At 38.7% G+C, this 9,820-nt stretch overlaps 1 protein-coding gene across 8 annotated transcripts in view; it reads right to left on the bottom strand.

The window, feature by feature from the left end:
- Positions 1-9,820, bottom strand: part of SIPA1L1 (signal induced proliferation associated 1 like 1) — a 393,891-nt gene that overhangs the window by 199,047 nt on the left and 185,024 nt on the right. For all 8 annotated transcript variants that reach the window (XM_017528750.2, XM_037738573.1, XM_017528748.2 and 5 more), the window contains one exon: positions 8,785-8,846. The gene's annotated coding sequence lies outside the window, so the exon portion shown is untranslated. The remainder of the gene's footprint in view (positions 1-8,784; positions 8,847-9,820) is intronic.

Below are 9,820 nucleotides of genomic sequence, written 5' to 3' on the forward strand. Positions count from 1 at the left end.
CAGGATGGTCTTGATCTCTTGACCTCGTGATCCACCCGCCTCGGCCTCCCAAAGTGCTGGGATTACAGGCTTGAGCCACCGCGCCCGGCGGAGAAGATTCAATTATTAAAAATCAAAACTGTCTGAATTATTTCATAGCCTCTTCTCAGAACTGATAAAGGAGGAATTCATCTGGTAGAAAATTAGAAAGGAGAGAGTGAGCCTTTTATTCCCCTTGCAGTTAACAAATCAGGAAGTCAAACTATTAACTGAATATACATTATGAAAACAAACACTGACAAGCTAGCTATTGCTCAAATGCCATCCTCAGACCCTGATGAGAAAATGGCAGTTACCTGGTCCAATTCAGGGTCTCACAAAAACAGTTAAAGAAGCAATGACAGATTTTACTTTTTAAGACTACAAATTCCTCACCTGAACTCTTTTTCTCTCTCATTTTTTTCCCACATCTGGCCCACCATTTCATTCTTTACCTGAACTTGATTTCATTACCATCCTCCACTTAGAAGAAAGTAAAACTTCTCTCTCAAGGAAAAAACCAAGAAGGAAATGGACATGCAGGGGAAAAAGCCCACTGTGAAGGAATGAGAATGAGGAATGGGAGGCCAACTGAAACAGTTTATCTAAATCCTCTGAAAAGACATTACATTGGAATTGCTCATCTAAAACAGAAACCTATCAATTTTTCTTTGTGCAGAAGTAGTAAACTTAGCCAGGCACGGTGGCTCACGCCTATGATCCCAGCATTTTGGGAGGTAGAGGCGGGTGGATCACCTGAGGTTAGGAGTCTGAGACCAACCAAGCCAACATGGTGAAACCCTGTCTCTACTTAAAAAAAATACCAAAAATTAGCCAAGCCTGGTGGCACATGCCTGTAATCCCAGCTACTTGGGAGACAGAGGTGAGAGAATCGTTGGAATCCAGGAAGTGGAGGTTGCAGTGAGCCAAGATCGTGCCACTGCACTCCAGCCTGGGCAAAAGAGCGAGACTGCCTGAAAAAAAATAAGTAAATAAATAAAAGAAATAGTAAACTTAATAGAATAAGTAACCCAAGGATAAAGAAAGCATGTTGTAACTTGGTAAGGATCCAAGAGGTAAACAAACAGGGATGTCACTACCATTAGGGCTGAGAATAGGTGACCAAAATAAACCTAATGAGAGCTGTACAAGAAAATCAACCAATGCACAGCCCTAGCATTGTGCATAAAAGACAAGAGTTCAGAACTACTGAATATGATCACACAAAATCTAAATATCCCATAAAGAAAAACAGGCAAGAAAGATACAACTGCTACTTACTAATATTTTTTAACAAGTACAAATTTGCTCATTGCTTCCTTCAGGTATTTAAATGCTAAAATCTCAATGTGATGCCTAAAATTAAAAACACATTATAATACCAGTGAATCAAAATTTGAGCATTTTCCAACAATACAACATTATAATTTAAGACTTAGCAATATTTGCCTAATTTAAATCAAGTCTCTCAATGGAGGGGCTGCAACTGCAGAAGTGTATTCCAGCAAGCTACTGTTGTAGAACCGAAAGATATATTCTTGCTAACATTAACAGCTGCTGAAACACATTCTTTTAAAAATCATTTTCTTCCAGGGGTGGAGTTTCAAAAAGAATTCCAGGCTAAAATCTAAACAGAGACTGTTCCAAAACTGAATGAGACCACAAAATGCAGACTTCCTTTAAAACAACTTTTACACTCTTTACTTGAAAGAGAGGGCAGTGACGAAGAAGCTCTCATTATTTGCTCTGTTTATACCACAATGGCTTCAGGACAAGAAACTGGGGATCATCACTAGCCAACTGGTGGTTTAAGTGCATTATTGCTCATAGAGAAAGCTTCTGTTAAGCACAGACACTTAAAAGAAGCCCACTGGAAGTTAAGAGGGCTGTGGCATACTAAGTTATTCTGATCAGAGAAGGAAACCAACAAACAAGTGCTTGGAAGCCATCAAAACAGCACAAACGACAACTACTTTCAGATCCAGGGAGATGACTGTTACTTACATAAACCTTTGTAATGTAATGATTTGAAAGCCAGACACTATCCCAAGTTATTGTAAATTAAAGGAGGAGAGAATGTTAGTGGAATAATCAGAGAGATGTTAGTGTAGAATTCCTTAAATTTTACAATGTAGCATTGTTAAGTTATGCGAAGCTGCTGTAGGATGGACAAGGCAACAGACAAGAGAAGAGGGACATCAGATAGGATGTGGCAAGGGACAGATATGATGTGTTACAAAAACTTTTTTAAAAATCGAGGAGACCGGGTACAGTGGCCCAGGTCTATAATCCCAGCATTTTGGGAAACTGAAACAGGCAGATCATTTGAGGCCAGGAGATCAAGAACAGCCTGGTCAATATGGTGAAACCCCTTCTCTACTAAAATACCAAAAAAAAAAAAAAAAAAAAAATCAGCTGGGTATAGTGGTGTATGCCTGTAATCCCAGCTACTCAGGAGGCTGAGGCAGGAGAATTGCTTGAACCTGGAAGGTAGAGGTTGCAGTGAGCTGAGATCATGCCACTGTACTTCAGCCTGGGTAAAAGAGAGACAGGAGAAAGAAAGAAGAAAGAAGAGAGGAACGGGAGGAAGGGGAGAAAGAGAGGAAGGGAAGAATGGAGGAAGGGAGGGAGGGGAGGGGAAGGGAAGGGAGGGAGGGAGGCAGGGGAGAGGAAGGGAGGGGGGGGAGGTAAATCAAGAGGAAAATTCATGCTTACATAGAGAAACATGACCTGCATAAGAAAAACACTTCCTAAAAATCAATGGAAACAAAAGTTAACCAGAATAGGACAGTTTCTCCTTCAAGAGGTGTTTTCCTTTACCTTGTAATAAAATGAACGCGGCTAACATTAACACTTGGCAGTCTAGAAGACACTAAGTCTAACACATACCATACATAGGTATTTAAGAGTTTCTGGCTGCCATCACCTCCAGGTAGTCGCTTATTAATCCACTGGCATAGGGTTCCCCTGCCCCTTCTTGATGGTGTGCTCTGTATTCTGTGAGAAGATTATTATTATCCAATGTTAGTAACGGCGAATTCTGGATGGTAATATTATAGGTGGTTTTCATTTTTGTCTTATGTTTACACGCATTTTCTACTTTTTTTTACTATTATTTTTTAACAGTTATTTTTAACATTTGTTGAGAATAGTGTATTAAATGAGATTTTTCTCGATGCTCTGAACGAATACAACTGAATGAACATTATTCCAAGTGATCATCAAAATACAACTAAAGGATCAAATTATAGTAGCAATGAATGCTGCACCGTGGCCTAAATCTTTACGATCAACAGACTCTATACACATGCAGAATAGATGAATGTACACTGGCTTATCCATCTTTAAATTAAGGTCACTGTGTAGTAACACAATGGGGATACCGTCACATTTAGGGAAGGCGCCAAATATTCAGATAGAAATAGAGACAGATGGTCTCTCTGCACACGCTGTTTAGTAAAGCTTTCCATTTCATAAAGGGGACACCTAACAATATAGGCCAGACTAATTCTATTCAATTGGTTTGGAAAGGAAATTTTTTTTAAAAGTGAGAGTGGGAAGCTTTTATCATCAGGGGTTACCATTCACAAAACTGGGAAAGCATCTGTTACTAGACGGAATAAGATATAATCACGCATAAAACTCCTTTAGATATTTTTCGACCCACTAAGAACTCTAGAAGTCTTGGTTAAGGTCTTACAGCACTGCACCCACAAACAAAAGATATTCACTGCCATAAATAAATAATTTACCCAAGTTAATCCTGAAGCCATAACGTATTGTTAAATTCCCACTAAGGTCAACCTTTCAGACCCCTCCATTTACATATTGGCTAATGACTCAATTATTTATACAAATGCACACCAAGAGTAATGAAGTTGGATGATTTGTTTTTGGTACTAAGGCATGGTCTCGTGGCTTACAATTGCAAAAAAGAGATTAGGGGAAAGGTTAACTGGGTACCAAGAAAGTTCTGTAACAAACAGGATCAGTTCTTAGATTTTATGTTTTGTAGAGACAGGGTCTCACTATATTGCCCAGGCTGGTCTCTGGCCTCCAAGCAATCCTCCCACCTTGGCCTCCCAAAGTACTGGAATTACAGACACAAATCATGGCACTCAGTCAAAGTGGCACTCTTTGTATACACAGCCTAAATCCCTAACATGGAAGTTTTTGTAATTTACATTAGGGAAAAGATCTTCACCTACCCACCTCAGGAGGAATTTTATCAAAGGTACTGACTGATGAAGAACTATTTTACCAATCAGTTTCTTAGAAGTTTACTCTAAAGTCTTTCAGTTTAACTCAGTATATGTTCTAACAATAATTTTATAATTTGAATATGCGATTTTCAACAACTCCAAAATGAAAGTGGCAGGGTCTAACAAATAGCAGTGCCCTATACTGACAAAGACAATCCGACTCACAAGCATGTTCATGTACAACCACAGACACAAAACGGCAGTTATGCCTACAAAACATAAAATTACACAGTGAGCTGTGGCTTTCTTCTACTTACTGCCAAAGACGCATTCCTGTGAGATGCCTGCTCACATATATTCCAACATGAAAATAAGGGTTTATTCACATATTAAAAAGCCAACTCACATTACAAGTTGAAAATTTGGCCTTTTTGCTGCTGAATGAATAAATTTGCGTGTCCTTTTTCTCTTTAGAGCAGATGCAGTGCTGGGAGATAAGTGCTGGTAAAGATTCCTGATAAACAATCGGAAAAAAACGAAAAAGCGTCCTCTAACTAGGAAAAGTCTTCATTTTATGTCTATCCGTAAGTGACTTATAAATGCCTTCAACTTTAGAATATAATGTTTTCTTATAAAGAAAATTGAGATAAAGTAAGAAAACTTTTGATTTTTAAAAAATAAATCGAAACACTGTCAACTTACTACTAAGCAAACACAAAAAAAATGACTTTTACCCACTTCATTGCCATTTACCTACAGGTCTCAATAAGTCTACTGACCCATCATTTTGAGAAAGGGAAGAGAGGAGTATCAAACTGCCATTCTAAATACTGAGACACTGATTTGTGAGACTAGTTATGAGGAAGCAAAACAGGTACAAGTTTCCAGGATTTCCTTTGCCTCCATTGCCCTGTAGAGGTTAAGCAGAGGCTGCAGGCAGCAGGACAGGACTGAATGTCTAAGTGGAGCAATACATGGGAGCTAGAAGACAGGCCACACACTTCCTACCTTCTCACAAAGGAAAGTAGCGGAAGCATGGAGGAAGCTTCTAAAACTGACCCACGAGATCAGAACTGCTTACAAATGACAAGTATTCCACTGCTTTTCACTCTATCCAGGGAAAAAAAATTTACTTTCATGAATATATATGTGTCCTCTATAATACTTTCAAAGAACAAGTCTCCTTTTCTAATTTTCTCAATCACAGAAGAGTAGAACACATTTAGTAGCATTTTGGATAATTTGTGCCAATTTAGATGATTCATGTATTGCTTTTCCAGACTAAATGGTCTATGGCCAGAAAAGTCAACAAGGGTGCGGGCAAGACCTAATTACAGATCTGAGTCAGTGTCTAGAAGTTCCCTCAGCCCAGGGGGCCGTTCATCACAAAGGCAGCATTTCATCTGGCAGTACAAAAACAAGCCAAGTTTTTGTACCACTTTTCATATATATCTACAAGTCCTTTTGTATGCCTTTAATATATATGCAATATGCAAGTCCTTTCATATAGAAGAAAGAAGATGACTTCATTCCACAAGAAACAAACAAAAAAGAGTAATATCAGTTCATCACTGAATTGATTTTTCAAAAAAATTTTTCGATAGGCTCTTCCCCTTAAAACCCAACTATAACTCTCAGGTTTTTTAAAAGAGAAAATGCACACAAAACATATTACACAGCAACAAATGCATTCACAAAGTATAGGAACTTGAAATAATTTCAACAAAAGATGCTATTGTTTTCCTTCCTGTAACATGGATATAATACGTACAAAGGGGAAAAAAATCTTTTGAGCTCACTTTTTTCCAAATGTTAAACATTTAAGTAAAAATGGCACCCAGAAAAAAAACCCCAGAAATTATCATATTGTTGTAAATTTTTCTCTGATACTTTTTCAGTAATTTGGTTCCCAAGTTGAAAGAATTAATGATTTCTGAATGGAACTAACTATTCGGTTTCATGGAGGCAACACTGCTAACAAGAGCAAAGGGTAATATGACTGCTCCAATAGTAAAGGAATGAGGTTTTTGAATGCAAAAATGAAATAACTTAAAATTCATTTCAGGCCGAGCATGGTGGCTCATGTTTATAATTCTAGCACTCTTGGGGCTGAGGTGGACAGAAAATACAAAAAATTAACCAGGCTTGGTGGTTCACGCCTATAATTCTAGCTAATTGGGAGGCTAAGGTGGGAGGATAACTTGAGCCCAGGAAGCCAAGACTGCAATGAGCTGAGATTGTACCACTGTACTCCCGCCTGGGCAACGGAGTGAGACCCTGTCTCAAACAAAACAAAACAAAACAAAACAAAACAAAACAAAACAAAACAAAACAAAACAAAAAAACAAAAGCAAACAAAAAAAATACATTTCACACAAGAACAAGATGATCCCTAAGATCGTCATATAAAATGATCCCCAATATCCAATATTGGGTCACAAAGAAAAGAAGGGCACAACAAAGATCAAGGAGGCTCCCAGACGACTGAGGTATAGTACTGCTTCAACGTGGAGCCCGACAGCCAGTTCTTAGGAGTAGATCCCTCTTCTATAATTACTGCTACCACTACAAAGTAACATAGTGACAAACTGACAAATTTAGGGAGAAAAAAAAGAAAGAAAGAAACAAAGAAAAACAGAAGTAAATTTTGTAGGCATAATGGCAAATTGTAATAATGCAGAAAAATGATGCCAGAAGCATCACTTGGACTACAGGATGAACAGAGCTATTTAAATGAAACAGCAACCAACACACTCAGAAAGGCTCATTAATGACACAGTTGATCTACCAGTATCCTGCACACTCTACACTTGCACAGGCGTAGATAGAGAGTGAGCTCAATGGTAATGGTAGGCCAATTACCAGAGAAAAGTGCTTTGTACTAGTAGATAAGATAGAAAGCTATCAGCATGTTGGTACAAACTCATCAACGATTCAAAATCTAAAACATTCTATCACAGATCACTAGGATGCCTAATAATAGATCTTTTCACAAATGTGTAAGAATAGATTTATATCCTCTTTCAGTGATCCTGCATTTATTCTAAGCTCCCTTACAATTTTGAGTAATAAATGCACATAGCACTTACATTTCCCCAAAGTTAAAAAGCATCTAAAAATCATAAAATGCACATGTGGGAAGAGCACAAACAAATGCATGGGAATCATAAAGGCCAAAACCAGGATCGTGGTTTCTTGGGGAAAGAGAAAGGGAACTGCTATTAGGGAGAAATATCCTGGGATTTTTAATGTTCAGTGGAATTGGCAAACATTTGATTTCTCTATAGAGTGTTGAGGAGAGGTTAAAAAAAATATATGGATTTTGTTTTTCTGCTAATCAAAAGAGAGCTGGGGTACGGATATTTGTGTTATGCCTTATATGCTTTTTATATTTAAAATATTTCTACTAATTTCTCAAGAACAAAAACAAATAAGGAATTAGAAGAGTATAGACTATTCTAAGAAAATACAAAGAGCAAGTCTGCACTGCCAAATATACACCTGCCTATACAAAGGGATGATTTCGCCAGTACCTAAGACCCTTTTTAGCATTCACAGTCCAAGTTGGTTGATTAGCAGACAAAACCTTCTGGGGTGGGGGGAGAAAGAGACAATCTAAAAGTGATATATTTTATTCTCATGTCTTTGAATACTAAATCATTACCTGCTAACTGTTAAGACTGAAGAATATGCCAGTCAACACCAACACACTCTGCCAGTTTAATTTAATGGTATTATTTTGCCTTGCTTTGCAATTACTCCCACATTTCCCCCGGGGAGAAACTAATGGATTACTAAAAATAAAATGGAGATTAAGTGAATCACTTAGGCTGTTTTGGCTCCTAACTCAAACTGGCTTAAATAAAAAGGAAATGTATTGGCTCAAATGCTTGGATGTCAGGGAAAGGGCAAGCTTCAGGGCTGGTTTCCTTGTGATTCTGGACTCTGTCCTCCACCCTGTGTGGCTTGTCATGCAGTCCACAAGCCAGAATGCTGCAGCTACACCAGACACAACATCCAGAAGAAAAGAAGCAGCTCTGTTTTAACCATGAGAAGCCTTCTGCCAGAAGATCTAGGCAAACCTACATTGGAACCATGCTGGGTAGAACAGGATTACAGGACCATCTTTGAAACCATCCCCCTGGCCAGGTAAACTCAGCACTCACTGATGTAGCCAGAGTTCATGAGCCAGTCATGGACAAGGCAGAAATGGGATTGTTCCTAATCAGGGTGAGCTACAGTCAGTTCCTCAACCCTGTAACACGAGGAATAGATTGGATGAATGATATGGATCCAACTCTAATGCTCACTCAGTATTATTTACAGGGAATAGCCTTAGCAATACTGTGTGTACCAGAATATGAAATAAATTACTATTACAGTATATATGTATATAAAGCTATAGATTCAAAAGGCAGATAACAAATGAATTCACCTCTTTAAGAAAAGTAGATTTTTAAAAATTTTGTCTCTATGCTTTCATTTCTCCAATCAGAAACTTACACACAGAAAATCAACACTTTGCAAAGCAGGTAGGTCATATGAAGTATGGTATAGTACTTACTATATTCTTGTGCCATGGCTACCAAAATTTAGACAACAGCATCCACACCAATAAGATATAACCTAAAATAAAATTAGGGGGAAAAAAAAGCCTGTTAAATATAAAGCTGAAACAAAAAGGGGGGGAAATATAATTTTTTACTTTTTAATTTTTTTTGAGAGGGAGTCTCATTCTGTCGCCCAGGCTAGAATGCAGTGGCACAATCTCGGCTCACTGCAACCTCTGCCTCCCGGGTTCAAGCAATTCTCTTGCTCAGCCTCCTGAGTAGCTGGGACTACAGGCGCACGCCACCATGCCCAGCTAACCTTTGTATTTTTAGTAGAGACAGGGTTTCACCATGTTGGCCAGGCTGGTCTCAAACTCCTGACCTCAGGCAATCTACCCGCCTCAGCTTCCCGAAGTGCTGGGATTACAGACGTGAGCCGCCCCACTCGACCAAAAAATAGAATTATTAAACAGACCTCAAAAATTATGTAGTCTACTCACTACAAGACACAACTAACATGTTCAATCCAATGCAATTTAAATCTAGATAAATCAGCTTCAATTTCTAAATTCCTCAACCTGAATATCTGGAGAGATAGGAGAAAAAAAATGCAAAACTATGATTCTAGTATTTGACACTGCATCATCTTACTTAGTAAATTCTACGAATATTCAGTGCATCATGAAGTGCTGAACAAACACACCACAGAACCTGAGATTCTTAAGACCCTGGAATTGCTTGTAATAAATTCAAAAGGGAAAGATAACGGCCGGGTACAATGGTTCATGCCTGTAATCCTAGCACTTTGGGAGGCAGAAGTGGGTGAATCACTTGAGGCCAGAGGTTTGAGACCAGCCTGACCAACATGGTAAAAACCCTGTCTCTACTAAAAACACAGAAATCGGCCAAGCGTGGTGGCACACGCCTGTAGTCCCAGCTACTCCGGGGGCCAAGGCACATAAACCTCTTGAACCTGGGAGGCGAAGGGGGCAAGTGAGCCGAGATTATACTGCTGCACTCCAGTCTGTACAAGAGAGTGAAACTCTGTCT

This window comes from Cebus imitator, unplaced genomic scaffold (genome assembly GCF_001604975.1).
Source record: "Cebus imitator isolate Cc_AM_T3 unplaced genomic scaffold, Cebus_imitator-1.0 Scaffold54, whole genome shotgun sequence".
Lineage (NCBI taxonomy): Eukaryota > Metazoa > Chordata > Mammalia > Primates > Cebidae > Cebus > Cebus imitator.